Genomic DNA, 17,604 nt, shown 5'->3' on the forward strand with positions numbered 1-17,604 from the left:
CAAGTTCAATTCTTGTGCCAAGAATCGCAACGTCAGAAGCCCTAAATCTTCATTGGCTGTCTCTGTGTATGGTAGCGTAGAAATGCAATGGTATGGATCTGGATCCTATGCTCCATATCACCCCTCACCTCTTCTATGATTCCATCAAAGGTTTGTCTCCTAAATGGTTTAAATTATGTGAGTCTTGGAGGTGATCTAAGTTGTGTCATCTATGTAGGTGGTATGGTCATTGATTCTAATATAGGTTCAACATCACTAGTCCGAGAAGGGGAATGGAGTAATCCGCACAAAAATGTATAGGTAGTCTCATCATCATGATTGCTCCTATAGGTACCTTGTAAGGAACCTGGTGGGATAGCACTAGCTATGTCAGAGGAAGGGTACTCTCCAAGTCTAGCTATATCTCTCATGTACGTTCTCCAATTCTGAGCATACACTAGTCTCAAACAAGTGCAAAGATAAAGTTTGTGGTAGCTCAAGGGTTAGTGAAATCCACAAGAAGGGATAACATGATACTCTCTGGAATATCCTCCATTATGTGTCTATACAATGTACTAAAATCATCAAGAAGGTGATATAACAATGTAGGGTGTACTTGGGCTCTAATCATTCGGAAGCTAAGTGCTTGACGCTTTGTGGGTTGAACCTAGATATACCTGTGCTAGGTGTCTATATGTATGTATATAGGCAATGCATCTAGCTCATCATGAACCAACAGTAGCCTATCAAATAGGCCCCCACGATCTTGATCACCAAAGTCTATCAATCTTGGTCAAATCTAGCATCAAGGAGGTCTATATGCAAGTGCACGAGATAGGGTGGGTAATCTAGCAATCAAAGGGCTAGCCAAGTGCTCTTCTCGTGTCACTACATGTGACTTGGCTCTAAAAATCGTTTATAGGTCCAAGTTGTGGTCAAATATCAATCAATGAACCAATTTGAGTTCTAATCCTGCACAAGAGTGTGATCAATAGAAAAAACCAACCCAAGTCAAAATCTCATGCATGAATGGACTCTAAATAGTGTAGTCTAGCTAAACCAAGGCCACAAACAAAACTCTATAGCAAACCGGAGTCAAATGTGGTCAAGCAATTATCCTGCTACAAATCAAGCCAAAATAGAATAATGTATACGAATCGGCTTTGAAGCTCGCCAAGTGGGAGAATGTCAACTAAAATCAAAGTCTGTATAATAACAGTGTCTATGCATGTAGTCTGGCTCAAATCTAATCCAATCGAGTGTAATTTGGGAAAATCAAACTCTTTGAACATATCTAACCTAAATGTGCCTAATAATTTGGCAAAATCAATCTAATTGAACATATCCAACCTAAATGTGCCTAATAATGTGTATCTGTGTGAACGGGGGTGTACGATGCGTACGGAGAGAAGGAACAAGAGAAAGAAATACATTATTTATTTGGAAAAACCAAAATCAACACAAAGAAAAAATAAACAAATAAATGCAAAAACGAAAAGAAATGAATAAAAGAAAAAAAGTAGAAAATGTTCAAACAAACAACAAGAAAAGAAAAATTTTGGGGTTTTACAAGGTGTTTAAATTATTTTTTTGCTTTATATGATTTTTGGGACTTTTGTAAATTTTTATAGATTTTTATTGGTTTCCTAATTTTTTTGCTAATTGTTTTATGATTTTTATTCTAATTTTTGTGATTCATTCGTTTTTCTCTCTTTTTTGAAATTTATCTATTTTTTGGTCATTTTCTATGAATTTCATGGTTTTTTTTAATTTTTGATTGAGTTTTCTATTTTTTGGTCTTATTTGAACTTTTTATTTATTTTTTGTGATTTTGTGATTTTTTTGCTTTTGGATGATTTTTTCAAATTTTATTATTTTGAAATTTATGGTTTTTAATAATGAAATTCTAAATGAGATAAAATTAAAATGAATTTGAAATGAAATTAATCCTAAGTAAAATTAAATGCAATTTTAAATGAGATTGAATTGAAGTGAAAAGAAAACAAGAATAAAATGAATTGATGTGACCTTTTACTTAAATTTAGAATAAAACAAAAAAAGAATGATGGCGGGTGGTCTGACGGTGCACATCAAAATGGAGGGAGAGAGAGGTGGGGTGCGTGGGGTCGCGCTCTGAAAGGGAGGGAGAGAGAAGGTAGCCGATAATGGCGCATTGAGAGAGAGAGAGAGAGAGAGAGAGAGAGAGAGAGAGAGAGAGAGAGAGAGAGAGAGAGAGAGAGAGAGAGAGAGAGAGAGAGAGAGAGAGAGAGAGAGAGAGAGAGAGAGAGAGAGAGAGAGAGAGAGAGAGAGAGAGAGAGAGAGAGGGAGGGCTAATTGAGTGTGTGTGTGAGAGTGTGCACTCATATGATGAGTGTGTGATTTTTTTATTTTTATTTTTTTGAATTTTTGTTTTTGTTTTGTTGGTTTGTTTTTCTTTTCTTTTCCTTTTGTTATTTGTTTTTTCTTTTTTCTATTATTTTTTTAAAGAAAATCTTTGAGAGTTTTTTGGAGATGAAATTATTTTTTTCATTTTTTTAATAAAGCAAAGGAAATGAAAAAATTTAAAAAGAAATGCACATATTTATAAATAAAACTAGAAGATTTAAAAACAAAAAAAAAGAAATAAGCAAAAAAAAACCAAGACAATCAAGAGGGAAAAGAGATGTGGGTGATTGTGGGGGTGTAGATTTTTTTAATTTTTTTATTATTAATAGAAAATATATAAACAATCCAAAAAATTAAAAAGTTTCGTTTGAGTATTCAAAAATATCAAAAATGAACAAAAACTTAGCACCAATTTGTAGTACATGCACTGGATTGTTTATTCACATTAAGCTTTTTTATTTTCATTTTTTAATAGAAATTAATCTAGGTAATAAATTAGCAAAAATATTATTAAAAATTACAAAAATAGTAAAAAATACCCAAAAACTCTGAAACCTACATAACGAATTCAGCTCAAAATTCAACACTTAGCAATTTGAATAAATATTTCAACCAATCATTCATAAAAGTGCTAATCAGAATCAAATAATTTGAATCATCGTTATCGTTTTTTACCCAATTTTGATCCAAAAATTAGTTGATTTAGTGGTAATTTCAAACATTTTGTGCACTACCAAATGGGTGTATCAGTATTGACTAATCCACCTAAAATTGCACCAAATTCTATGCACACAATCTTGAATCAAAACCTGCACATAAATCAGTAGATGAGAGGATTAATGGATTCACATTTTCCTACACATGTGCATACACTAATGCACCTATAATTGCACCAAATTTTATGCACTTAATCTTCAATCAAAACCAACAAATGAGTGGGTTAAGGGACTCACAGTTGCACCAAAAATCACATTGATTTTCAATTCAGGTTGACAACTACATCGGTGTGTATGTGTGCGTGTGTGCACTCCAAAATTGCTTTGAGCTACAACACGCCATCACCAAATCTCATGTGTAGCTTCCATTTCAACAAAATCAAACACATAAGATGAGAAACACACATCTAATCAAAGATATATCTATGTGTATCATTGAAAGCATATGCAATTAGTAAGTACAAGAGAGGATAAATAATAAAAAAAATTCCAATTACATAGTCAAAATCACTCAAATTTACATGACATGTTTCCTCCTTTTTTTTTCTCAAAAGAGTGATGTTCAAGCCTCTAATTCAGCATATGCACACTATCACTAAGTGGATCTAAATAGAGGTTTAAAAAAAAAGGCAAAGTTCATTGTGGATACCAAAGGGACCGAATTTGCATAGATTGTACAGGCTATATGTGCATATAAAAAAGTGGATTAGCGATACTTTAATACCAACAATTTTCCACGTACAAGGGGTTGGATAGTAGTACATCATATTTTTCTCTTTGGCCTCTAATGATAATAATAGTACAGTGTGTCCGAGCTAGTGGTAAATATATTAATGCAGTCTTTGAATCATACAAATGAGTAATCACATCCAATACTCTAATAGCTATAAACAACAACACTTACTCTTGATTCAATGCAAATACATACCCTAAATGGGCAAGGATTTGCAAGTGGTTGACCATACCACGCCTTTCCTTTGTGCCGAACTTCCTCATGGGTTGCTAATATGGAATAGTTTTCCATGGTGTGTACACATAGACACTCTCATTATTATCATAGCTTTAGTATGCATTGAGTCATAAAATATATGCCAATTTTTCACTACTTTCGATAACATTACATGGGTTACATAATGATTTTTGCAAATGATCCTTAATATTCTACCTCCATAAACAAAACTTTGTGGATAGAAATCTTACAAAGATGGGGTGTTATCAACAATGGTGATGCTATTGGGCCTTATTGGTGTTGGTTATCTGGTTGGGTTCAACCCCAGGTGGCCATTGGCCGATTGCAATGGTCATTCATTTTAGGGGGTTTTCCGACCCAATTTGGGAGGGGGAGGCATGGGGGACACACACAATAGCCATGTCTATTCAATTGAGTTGCAAAGAGGAGTTACATGCAAGCTAAAAAAGGAATTTAGAGAAAAAAACCTATTCTTGGAATTTTGCTATTTTGGGCAAGAAGAATGAGAAGAAAGGGGAGATAACAAGTTGGGGGGGAATGTAATTTAGTGTGTTGCTTTTAAGAGGAAGATAGGGAGAAGAGAGGAAGGAAGGAAGAAGAAGGGTAAGAAGTCTGTCATAGCTGGGAAGTTTCCTTGTGTCAACATATTGTAGGCACGGTCTTGGAAAGCGGATCCCACACCCCTTACAAGATTCTCATACTCTCATATGGTGTAAGATTCAAGGTGCATTGATTGTCTCTCAGAACTACTTGTGGCTTCTTGCAGCCTCACAAAATTGCCTCTACAATAGCAAGTTTAGGACCTCAAGCTCCAATACCAAATTGCCGTGCCCATGGCCATTGAGGACCCTATGAAGGTTTCTCACCATATTAGCATTGCCAACATTTTTTTCAATGCAAGCTGAAGGGCCAAGGAATTAAAGTATTTCCTTAGGCACTCCACAAAGCCTATGAAAATACATGAGGTCTCTATTGAATACAATGGAAATATTGTTTTGGAATCACCTCCAGTATTTGACCAAGTAAAAACAATGTGTGGAATGGAGAAAAGGCTTGATATGCATATGTGGACACAACCACAAACCACCAATATGTCCATTGACTCAATCATAAGGCTAAGATATCATTTGTGGTATGTACTGTGTCCAAGTGTGACATGTACACACTCTTTGAATTCCAAAAAGTATGAAGTCTATTTTTAGGAGATTTTGACATAAGAGTCAGTTGTGTGATGAGGGCCACCTCAAAAATAGTTTCAACTACTCCAAAGTGGTGTATTGCATAAGGGTCCCACAAATGTATAACCTACGATTTTCTACCCAAGGATGACCACACTACAAGATTCATCGTTCACATAAGGTAAGACAAATAGAATGGTCAACCAAGTACCTTCAAATAAGAAATTGAGAAGGTTCTATCTTTGGTGGGAAGTGCTTTAAAAGTTTAACACTCATGTGAGCAAAGGAGAGCATAAATTTTTGGTACTCAATAAGCTCAAACATAGACTATGAGGTTGAATGACTATTATTTATATATACTATGTGTTGTAATTGTGAAGTGTTTCTTTTGAACAATATGTAGTGTTTGATGATAATAGAAATATATGCGATGAAAAATGAGGATGCAAAGTCCCAAATCATATTGTAGGAGAAGTAAAATTGGGTGATGAGTCAATGCAAGTATGAGCATGCTAGCTTTGCACATTTTATGGCAAACGAGGCTCAAGAGCGGTTTTCATTGGTGATGTGATGGAGATTAGAGAGTAATTGTACTCTTCCACTAGGAGGAAATCCTACAAAAACATGCAAAGAAGCCCTTGCCAAATCCAAACATACAAGAATATCTCAACATGAGTGAGAGGTGGTAAAAAAGTGACACAAGTGAGAGAAGATGAACTCACGCAGACTGCATAAAAAAAGTAGATTTTTATACAAATACAAGAGACTTATGTAAAGAGAGAACAAAAGATTGCAAGAAAAAAATATATTTATCCCTTTCTATTTTGAAAATATGGGCACAAACTGGAGGATTCATCTTGGATGGCTATTCAATAAGACTTTCTATTTGCAAGTGAGGGATTACATGGTGATCCTTGACAACATCATACTCATGAATTACACTAGTAATCAAAGCCTCTGTGACTATAATTTTCCTTGTTGCCTCCATTGAGATCCCATGGTGCCATTTTTTGCTACAACTTTGTAGATGTGTAATTGCAAAGGATGCTTCATGGTTAGAATTTAGAAGAAGTTATACACGTTCAATAACTCCACCTCTTCCTTTTAGTTCCCATTTGCATAGGCCAGAATGAGCAAAGGTTAGGAACTCTTTATTCATCGTAATCAACCACTTGTGTATGTGGAAGGTCAACTCAAATCCCAATCCATTGTACCTTTGGCTTTGTGGATTTAGGGTACTCCCTCTCTACCCAAAAGTGGGTTGCTACTAGCCTAGAAGATCTACTATGCAGTGTGTTATAACATTTCCTCCCTTTAATGATGTTAAATCATCTTTGCTAACTATGGATGTGCACTCTTCTCGAAGCCCAATTCCCATTTTCAATCTCCTCGTTTGCATGAAACTCTTGGTTGTTCAAACTCTGTCTACTCAGCTATATTTGTTAGAGACCACAACCTCATCAAGCTTGTGGCTACTTCAATTTTCATATGGTCGGGCTCAAACTTGATATGCCACAACCAACCCTTTTTCTTGTGTTTTTAGCTTTCCATCACATACCTTGGTTTGTGGGAGCTATCATAACTCCCACACCTTACCTCCTTCACTTGAATATCTTGTAACTACCATGGAGAATAGAGTTGGCATTCATTCCCATCCTTGCCACAACATTGTGCATAACCCTTGAGATGAGAGAAGGGGATGGAGAATTTTTGATTGATGCCCCTTGCAACAACAAGGTCTCCATGTTAGGTCCACTCCATTGACATGTCAAGGATCCATGAGCATTCTTACATTAGATATATGATTTGATAACATCAATGATAGCTGCATCATAGAGTGAGGTGTGATGCTTGTAGGATTGCATCTCTCCCCCACCAGCCATCTAGCATGTACAATTCAACGATATATTTACTACGCATGTAAGCTTACTTACAAGTATTTGAGACTCTCTAAAGAAACTTTAGGTACCAAGTGATCAAACATGAGTAAGTAAACGTAATTGGACAACAGAACAGAAACAACTATTACCTTCTTTGTAGATCCATTGTGTGCCCCAATAATGTGCAATGCAATCCTAACACCACTTGAACCATGACCTTCTTCTATCTTGATTTTCCTCAACCACTAGCCCACTTTGCCTCAACATATGATGAGTTGTTAATTTACATTATCCATGGACAAGGTGGAATTTATACTAGATAGGGCTCATGAGCACACCTTGTATCCTCACCTTTCGATGCATTCCACTCTATCCTCCTGTCCTTTTTGGTGTCTACTTGCACTTCATATCTTGGCATTTTTGTTGTCTCTCTGTACATGTCCTTAGTTTGATGTATATCTCTCAACATCCCTGACCCCCCCCCCCCCCCCCCCTTTTTTTTTTTGGGGAAAATCAACTAGTTATTGCATATATTTTGTACCTTTCTTGCATATAATGTCTCTTTTTTACAATAAAATTTTGATTTATATTGAAATTTGTCTGGGCTCCTTGTTGGAAAGTCTAACCCAAAATGATCTATGGTTGATGAAATGGAAAAACAGCTTGCATACAAACATTTTGTTGTTCAAAAAACTTGAATTGAGAATATTGTTGTTCTAAAAACACCCATATAATGTGTGCATCACATGAAAACTTTTCAAAATAAATTTTCCAGACCTTTGTATCCTACACAATATTCCATAGCTACTTGGAAACTTCTACATACCTCATCATCTATGCATAATTGTGGAAGTGTATCACAAAGGTCATCATGTTTGTTTGGAATGGCCATTGACTAGCACAACGTAAAAGAGACTTTGAGGCCTCTGTCTTGCAATAATATTTGGAGAAAACTTTTGCACAAAAGGATTACACAATGTTGCCAATGGTGTACAAAAGGCCAAAATGAAGTAGCTCTACAACCTTACACCATTACATGTGGGATAATTCCACATATTCTCTCATTCACTCACACTCTAGTGACTCTAGGAAAAAGCCCATACCTTACAATCCCCCCCCTGGGGTTTGGACTAGGACAATATACTGGTGATTCTATATCCAGTAAGGATGACACATGGTATCCACACAGGATGTCATATCCACAAATGATGACAAAAAAAGTCCTCCCCTTGAGGTAGAGAGGCTACAATCTTCAAAGTATGTCGTCGTAATAGACAAGGTTTTTCTTGCCTTTGTCTTTTTTTTTGTCTTCCACCACATGAGTTGTTCCTCTTAAAGGTTTCTTGCCTTTATTATTGTAGCTTTGTGCTATTGCTACCACCACTAATGTTGCCTTCATGAGCACCTTCATTCTTCTTTTCTTCATCTCCATGTTGGTAGTCTTCATGATCTTCAATATTCATGTGCTCTTTCATTTGAATGGAGAGATTTTCTATGTATTTGAAATTCCTCTTGCATTGCTCGGTCTTTTCCATAGATAGCTTGATCTCAACTTGGTTTGTTCACTTCATATGTGTGCTCAAGATAGGTGAGTGAGAGGTAGGCCTTGCCCGACTAGGGGTAGTGTCTAAACCTCTTGCATTAGGCATATCTGCTACATCATCTACGTGTGCATACATTTTGAAGTGAGCAACATGCAAATGTGTGTCATTCGTGAGAAAGTGTGCATGCATATACATTAGTGGTAAGGAAAATCTCTGTGGGAAAAGTATTTATTTGAAATGCTATTGAGGCATTGCTTGCTTTGTGGCTTGTTGTTGTGGGAGAATACCCTGGGCAAGGATTTGTCTTGGCAAGAAAAACCGTGGGAAGCCCCCTTGTGTGGCTTGGAGCTTTAGAGCCTCGAGAGTTGGCAAACGGTGTGGGAGCGACTGCCCGTGGAGTCGAAAAAAGTTTTAGAGTTGCGAGGATGCACTAAGGAATAAAAAATTGGCGTGGCACGGGAACATGCCCTTTGGATCTGAAATGCCCAATTAGGTTTCAGTTAACCGCCTGCCGATCGGGTTGCCCATTCCAAAATTAGGCAATAATGACTTGAATCCCCACCCACGGAATGAAGACACTATACATAGGTGCATTAGCCACCACACCATGGGCATTTTCTTCTGGTAAAAATAGGTTATATTTTTGAGCTAGCAAAGGGTTCACACACACTTTACACACCTAACTTTGGAGGGGTGAATCAAGTGTTAATGAAGGGAAAATGCAGAGCTTAAGGATTGCTTTTGGAGCTAATAACACATAGATTTCACAAATACAATTAAAGGATCAAGCCTTGGGCAAAGTCGGCATTTGATAGCTCTACAAAATGATGTTGATGGACACTGCACACACAAAAAATGCAAAAGCAATTGAAAAGTACGACGAGAGTAATGGTAATGAAAAATGGGTTGAAAGTGAACACAAAGGATGCCCATTAACTGAAAAATTGCACACCCGATCAATGCTAAATGTGAGTTTTCCCTCATTTAATCATCGAAGGGTAGTGGAGCATGCTCTTGCCCAAGTGGTGATTAGAGATTGGGATTATTAAGCTAATGCAAATAGGGATTAGGGAATGCTAATCACACACACAAATGCATAGAAATAAATCTACCTACCAAACCATGGCTCTGATACCACTTGATGGGATTGGGATCGTGCTAGCTAAGGTGGATGATAGACAAACATTATGCACACAAGTGAGTGTGTGTAGGCTAGATTGTTACTCAAGCGAATTAGGTTCCAAGATAGATTAACTTGGACTCATAAACACGACCTTGAGTAGTTGGGTAACCCATCACAAGCTCACCATAGACAAGAGACGTGTAATGCAAACTTGGAATGATTGTTTATTCATGAAAGGAGCTTTAAGTAGCTCTACAACCTTACATCATTACATGTGGGATAATTCCACCTCTTCTCTCATTCACTCACACTCTAGTGACTCTAGAACAAAGCCCATACCTTACACAATGTTCCGTGCAATAATGAAGCACATTGAGGTACACTGGTTGGTTCTTAACTAACAACATCAACCGTAGGTACGTGAGGATAGATAAGTAGGACATGAACCTTCATAAAGCCCTGAGGGAAGAGAAGCTGAGTCAATTTTGAGCTATGCTTAGAATATGAGGGATGGAATTGAGCTTGAGGGGGAGTGTTGAGATATCAAGCTCAACACATGGTACACCTAGATGAATTCTTGCCTACATTATCACTCACACAAGGTAACGAACGTGAGAATCATCACAAATGGTACTACATTTGGACTTCACACACAATGTTATATCTATCAAAAGAGATAGCACTTTATCTTGCCAACTCACGCACTACCGATTTCACATCGGCCTTTGTACGTGGTTCTTATTATGTTGTATTTCCCACTTATTTTTTTTCGATCTTATCATCATTTAGTGTAGCTTGAAGAAGAAGCATCTTTGTGCCTCCATCTCCATGGTGTGCTCTCTTGGTTTTGTGCATGTGCTTGCAAGAGCTCAATCTCCCTACTTCTCCATCTCTTTACATGCAAGACAAGCATGAAAAAATCCTCTCCCTGACATAATGATAGTGCGCCTCAACATGGTCTATGCAAGGCTAAAACCATGGGTTCCTTACAATTTCCAATGTGCTGTGATTGTTTGTGAAGATAGTGGCAACCAATTACTAGTCAACCCCTCATTTGAAAAGCCTTGGAGTTATACACACTGAACTCTCTCTCTCTCTCTCTCTCTCTCTCTCTCTCTCTCTCTCTCTCTCTCTCTCTCTCTCTCTCTCTCTCTCTCTCTCTCTCTCTCTCTCTCTCTATCGGCAACACAATGGCACATGTGGTTCTATTGATGCACAATTTGATCGCACAAAGATTGGGGTGCCACTATGGTGGGAGGATAATGGATCAAACGAGCCTGATTTGCAATGGTTTTCCCATTCATGCTCTTTGCCAGGCCACGATCTCCAATTGCTTGGAGAAACTTTGGAGTGTGTATAGCCACATTGCCTCTAGGAAAAGGATCCGTCTTCCGATGATTTAGTGTTTGTGAGCGTTAACTTGTGCATGCTTTGCAAGGAACAAACAAGAAGGCAAATACCGTCACTAAGTGGGAGATGACCAACGTTGATGCCACTTTGACTAATGAGCATTAAATGACGAGGCAAAGACACAGTCAGAGGAAAAGAAGGCTCCTAATCTCAGCTTTTATGACTTCAAGTTTCAAGATGTGGAAATTCATATTCCACCTTCTCATGATTAGCACTTCTCAGGTTCGATGTGCCATTGTGGGCTCATAGCCTCACCCCCTTGCTAGTTAGGCTTTAGCCTTTTTTTTTCCCTCTTTCTCACCTACCATTTTGAGCCCTTAAGGTGTGTACTTATCTACGTGTAGTCTTCATAACACCGTCAATGCTTTATTGATGTTTTTTTTCTATTATGGGCCACGTTTCTTGTCTTTTTCTGATGCAACCATCAGTGATTGCATTTGGATGAAGCTCTAGCTTTGCATCTGCTAATAACGAGTAAGGCCTTATGACCCACCCCTAGAGGGTCATATCTAACAATCAATGCATTCCGAGAGATCTCATCCTAGAAAAGTTGCTCATCAAGATAAACATTGATTACTTGATTGAAAAATTTAATCATGGATCTATCTTTCCTCACATCAGTCATGCATAATGCCACATAGCTTCAAATGTAAGCATACATCACTACATGTGAAGAGAATCCCTTGCTTCTAATACACTAATCCAATACTTTCTAGTCCTACCCTTTCTAATGTATCTCCAAATAATCCATTCTATGAAATTGCATATTGGACAAGGAGCTCATAGAAAACTTGTTTTGCTTTGGTTGACTTGCACCAAAGAATTATCAAGCAACCACCTTTCTTCAACCATTGACACTCACAATCTCATGATAGCTTGTTTGCTCGTCCCAACATATACCTATTTCAAGATGCGAGAATAGACAATGACTTTCAAGGAAGATGTGACTGTGAGGAATTTGAACGAATGCCTACATTGTTCTGCGACCAGCTACATAAACTTTTGCAAGAAATTGGCAATTTATAGCTCTTGTAGTGATCTGATACTCTCGATATGGCACACGCTTTAACAATCTCATGAATTTTCCTTTCTTTCTCAAAAAGATAATGCGTGAAACCTCACAAGCAACAATTGTTTTTGTGTTTTACCTCCAAGTTAGTTGAGAGAATGCACGAGAAGTTTCTTGAGCAAACGACCACGTCTACAAGCACACAAGTGAGTGTGTGAGAAATAGCCACATAGATGCTATTACAAGTAGAGATTTAAAATAGCACCACTAGCCTAATAAAATGCTGAAAGAAAAAGACAAATATGTTCTAGAAAAACTGTGTCGTTGAAATTCCTATACACCTAGAATCTTGATATAAAAGCTCATAATTGAGGGTTGCACTTGTAAACTTGGGCAAAATATTTAATCAAGAGTGGCTGGGAGAGAAAAGAATGTAGGTCCAGGTCATGGTTCAAAATGTGAGGGAAGCAAGTTCAGATGCGAACAAAATCTCAACACTTTGGTAGTGTGTGATAACTCTTCCCCCCATACTTAATGCAACATCTCGCATCAAATAGAGTAAGGGCTACGTCGAATGGCCGTAGTAGTGCATATCATTGAAAAGGGAATATGCTAAGCATATAAGGATACAACGAGTACAATTTCCTCTTCAATAATAAAATGATTTTGTAGTTCACAGCAATTACACCATATAGGTGGATTAACGTATGAAGTGTAAGCCATTGGATTCCTCTAAAGCCATAATACATTAGCATAGTGAAAAGCTTCATGCACTTGGAAGGCATCATGTAATGCATCCCATCTCCCAAACCACTTCTTTATGTCTTGCATCCATCCCATGCTCAAGATCTTTCTTTTAAGCATTGTTTAAACTTTTTTGTGAGTAGGGGAACTGAGGGAGATTTGGAGGGAGCTTTTCATGGAAAATGGACCGGTTGGCAAATTCATTGAAAAAGCTCCCTTCATGAACTTTGTGCTGGATTCCTTAATCTTATGCAAAAAGCTCCATCCGACAAATGTCGCAGTCCGTCACTCAAAACTGTGCCGCCATATCAACAGACACCACTATAGAGTGCCAGTTGGGTGGTTGGAGGTGTTATGTGCACTTCTAAGAATGTGCTTGCACAGAAGCTACATTACATATGCAGATAAGTGTATATGTTTCACATGCAAGAGCATTATATGACTCTTGACTCCACAAAATAAGCATCAAAGTAAATTGTGCTAGATAGAACTTCTCTGATGTAGCATTTGGTCCATTGTAGAGGTTACCCAAAGACAAAGCATGTGTGCATGTTTCAATCATTAAAGGATGCAATGCACAGAGCGGGGGAGGGGGAGATGTACTTAACAATTCAAGAGAGAAAAACACCTCAATTGGCATGATGCTATTGATGTGAGTGCTAGTAAGATTGTACATGATCTATCTGCGTTGTTTTTCTTAGTAATTTCTCTAATATGAATTCTCCCCAATGACTTAGCACAAGGTCATGTAACCATGCTTTACTGCTATCCAGCTAGAACAACTGGTTACTATTCCGCGATGTTGTACCTTCATCATTAAGGTTAATTAGCAGGTCATGTTAATAGCAAAGCAAACATATGAAAGAGCAACAATGTAATGGTGGGTAGCGTATAAAGCCAGGTTGCTACACTCGTTTAAATGACAAGTAGTGTGCTTCTTTTCATGGCATTTGGGTAAATATTGCAGTACATCACCCAAAATTATGCCGTCACATCAACAGACATCCATATAGAGTGGCAAACGAATCACGATGTGAGAGTTGGGAGCTTGCGAGTGGTAAGCTCAACTACCAAAAAAGGACAACCACAACGACTGCAAGTTCAACGACTCCACTTAATCACCAGATCAAACAAGTCCACAGATCTCTCTCATAGTTCACGGATAGGGTTACAGGAATAGAAAATAATCGCTTATTTACAAGATCAAAGTGCTTGAAAATAAGCAAAAGAGGTCGACTGTTTACAATAGTTTACAAAAAAGATCAGTGTCCACATAATGTGAGGTGATGTTTGAAATATCTACTCTAAGTCATGGGCCAGTGAATCTAACTCTACAATGTTTGGATGTGGTTCCAAAAGAGATGTTGCCTTCATGGCATGCTCCACCTCATCTGCATGTCTCTTGTCTCGCTCTTGCATTTCTCTCAATCGATGGGCTTGCATTTCCAAAATAGTGCGTAGTCTGGTGGAGAACACCTTGTTGCTCTCAAATATTTTCAGAGATACGATCCATCTAGCTCCTCAACAAAGCCAACGCTCCACAGTCTTCTCCGTATTGAACGACAATGTCGTTCTGATTTGTATTATGAGCAATTGCCAAACAAACCAATGCCCACCTTCCATTCCCCCTGCACAACAAATGGATCTGCAAAGCATGCAAAAAAACTTTATTTAGAGATAGTGAGCGTCGAATTGTACCTCACATAGGTGTACCATGCTCCTCTTTTGTCCAATCATCCTCTTGTAGAGAATGGAACCAGGCTCTCTCACCCTTGCTCCCTTCTTCAACCCCCTATCTCTCTCCTCCTTCAAACCGCTCTTATCTCTCTCGCTCTCTCCCTCGCACCCACCCTCTCTCTCTCTCTCTCTCTCTCTCTCTCTCTCTCTCTCTCTCTCACACACACACACACACACACACACACACACACACCCTTGCTACCTTCTTCAGCCCCCTATCTCTCTCCTCCTTCAACCCCTTCTGTGTGTGTGTGTGTGAGTGTGTGTGGCAATGCACAACATATCTTTATCGTTTAAGGTAAACCAAGCGCTAGCACCCATTCTTGGTTGCATATGTGTGTGTGTGTGTGTGTGTGTGTGTATGAGAGAGAGAGAGAGAGAGAGAGAGAGAGGAGGATGGGAGGGATTGATAGAGGGTTTGCCTATATAAAGACATTTAAAGTAATGTTTTTTTACTCAATTTATAATTATTATCGTGTGCGACACTTTTGTTCAAGGTAAGTCTCTCTCTCTCTCTCTCTCTCGTTTTTCGCAACCAAGCGCTAGCGCCCACTTATGGATGTGTGTGTGTGATATATATATATATATATATATATATATATATATATATATATATATATATATATATATATATATATATATATATATATATATATATATATATATATATATATATATATAGAGAGAGAGAGAGAGAGAGAGAGAGAGAGAGAGAGAGAGAGAGAGAGAGAGAGAGAGAGACTTACCTTGAATGAAAGCGTCGCACATGATGATAATTCTAAGGGAAAATTACCAAAATACCCCTCTAATTTGCAAAAAAACTCCCAAGATATCCCTCGCATTTCACAAATCTGCAATATACCCCCAATAGTTAGTCATAAATTCCCAAAACGCCCTTCAAATTTTCCAAAATTCCCAAAATACCCCTCGTGGGATTGAATTTCCTAAAGATTAAAAGATTTGTAGTCTTCTCATAGCCTACAACATGCTAAAACTAAAAGTTGAGTTGGTTATCTAGGCTTTGGAGATTTATTTCTTCATTACTCAAGTGCTAGCGTCCACTTGTGGATATGTGTGTGCTAAAACTAAAAGCTGAGTTGGTTATCTAGGCTTTGGAGATGAATTGCTTCATTACTTAAGCGTTAGCGCCCACTTGTGGATGTGTGTGTGTGAGATAAATAAATAAATAAATAAATAAATATAGAGAGAGAGAGAGGATGGGAGGGACGGAGAAAGTGATTGTCTATATGAAGCTCTATTTTTTTACTACATTGAAAATTCAAATCGGTTGCGTCGCTTTTTTGAAGATGACTCTCTCTCTCTCTCTCTCTCTCTCTCTCTCTCTCTCTCTCTCTCGTTTCTTAATACTAGGCGCTAGCGCCCATCAATCTCAAGAGAGTGTGTGTGCGCTCGCACGCATGCGTGTAAGAGACAAAAAGATTGGCCACTTGCTACTACGAGCGCTAGCGCTCACTGCCTAGATTACTCGTTCACCTCATAGATTGCTTGTTTAAGTTCCTCACGCAACAAGTTGGGGTTTTTGTAGGTGGAAGAGAAAGGGATTTTGCGAGAGGAGTTGACGCCTTAGGCAGTGGGAAGACAATAAGAGGCGGGTGGTGGCAAGCAAAGATGGGAAGGGCACGCGCAAGGCATGGTTGGCCAAAACAAAAGGGGGCTCTCAGTGACTAGCAGCTATATAGTAGTAGTTGAGTTAGAGTTGCCTTGCCAGTAGAAAGAAGGAAGTTGAAGACTGACAAGGTGCTGCTCATGGGTATCGAGATCGTACGCGGTAAGATGAAGTGCAGAGGGTAGTAGGGACAAGGCTAAGCGAGGTGAGGAGTCTAGGCACAAAGATAGGTGAAGGTAGGGGGAAGGCCAAGCCCTCAAAGGGGTGGGAGAACAAAAAGGAATCTCCAAGCTATAGGTTTTTTTAATGTGCTTAGAGAGAGAGAGAGAGAGAGAGAGAGAGAGAGAGAGAGAGAGAGAGAGCCATGCCACCATGCAAACTTCAACCATTATCGCCTTTTTAGAGGGATTTTGCAAAGCTGTCGTGTGAGGATCTCCCAAGATTATATAGGTTTGATTTTGTTTAAATTGTAGTCACATACTCTATCAATACAAGATGCTAAAACTAAAAGTTGAGTTGGTTATCTAGGCTTTGGAGATGAATTGCTTCATTAGTTTCAAACATAATTGCCTTTTTTAGAAAGGTAATTGTGTCCAATTATATGCTAAGCACTCATAAACGGATCAATTGTGAAAAATCAATAATGAATAGAAAATCTTGAACAATCCAATCAAAATAAATACAAGGATATTTTTAAAATTTGAGGGGTATTTTGGGGATTTCACAAATTAAAGGAGTATTTTGGTAATTTTCCTTGGCTGTATCGATATTGTCTATAAATATAAGCTAGGACATCAGCTAAAATAGCCACTAAACTTTAGAAAATTCTACCAGTTATGGCTTCTTCTTCGTCATGTACGGTGAGTTTGTTCTTGGACTCTATTAATGGTGAACCTTTGTTGCTTGATTGCTCTACAAGATTTGTCATGTCAATCCTGTAGATTATAGAGATTGTAGTAACAACGAGATGTTTGCTATCATTTCCACTATGGATGGTGACATTCAAACTCAAGTGAAAGTTGGTGAGTTAGGTCAACCATTTCAATTTATATCGTATTCAACATTCTCCACAAAGTTTTCCTTGGTCACAAAAATGCGTGTGAATATGTCCTCAAGGTCAAATGTGGCAATGGTGGAGTTATCTGATAGCTCCACTCATGAAAAAGACGGTTTTGTTCCTATGCACATGCTACTTTGAATGTTCTAATGAATTGTGAAATTCGAAAAAAAAAAAATCCTCCAAAAAGCTCTATCTAACTAGGTGCGGAAAGCTTTTTTCCCTACAAACACTATATAATTGAA

This window comes from Adiantum capillus-veneris, chromosome 11 (genome assembly GCF_014529385.1).
Source record: "Adiantum capillus-veneris isolate H3 chromosome 11, ASM1452938v2, whole genome shotgun sequence".
In the NCBI taxonomy this organism is placed as follows: Eukaryota; Viridiplantae; Streptophyta; class Polypodiopsida; order Polypodiales; family Pteridaceae; genus Adiantum; species Adiantum capillus-veneris.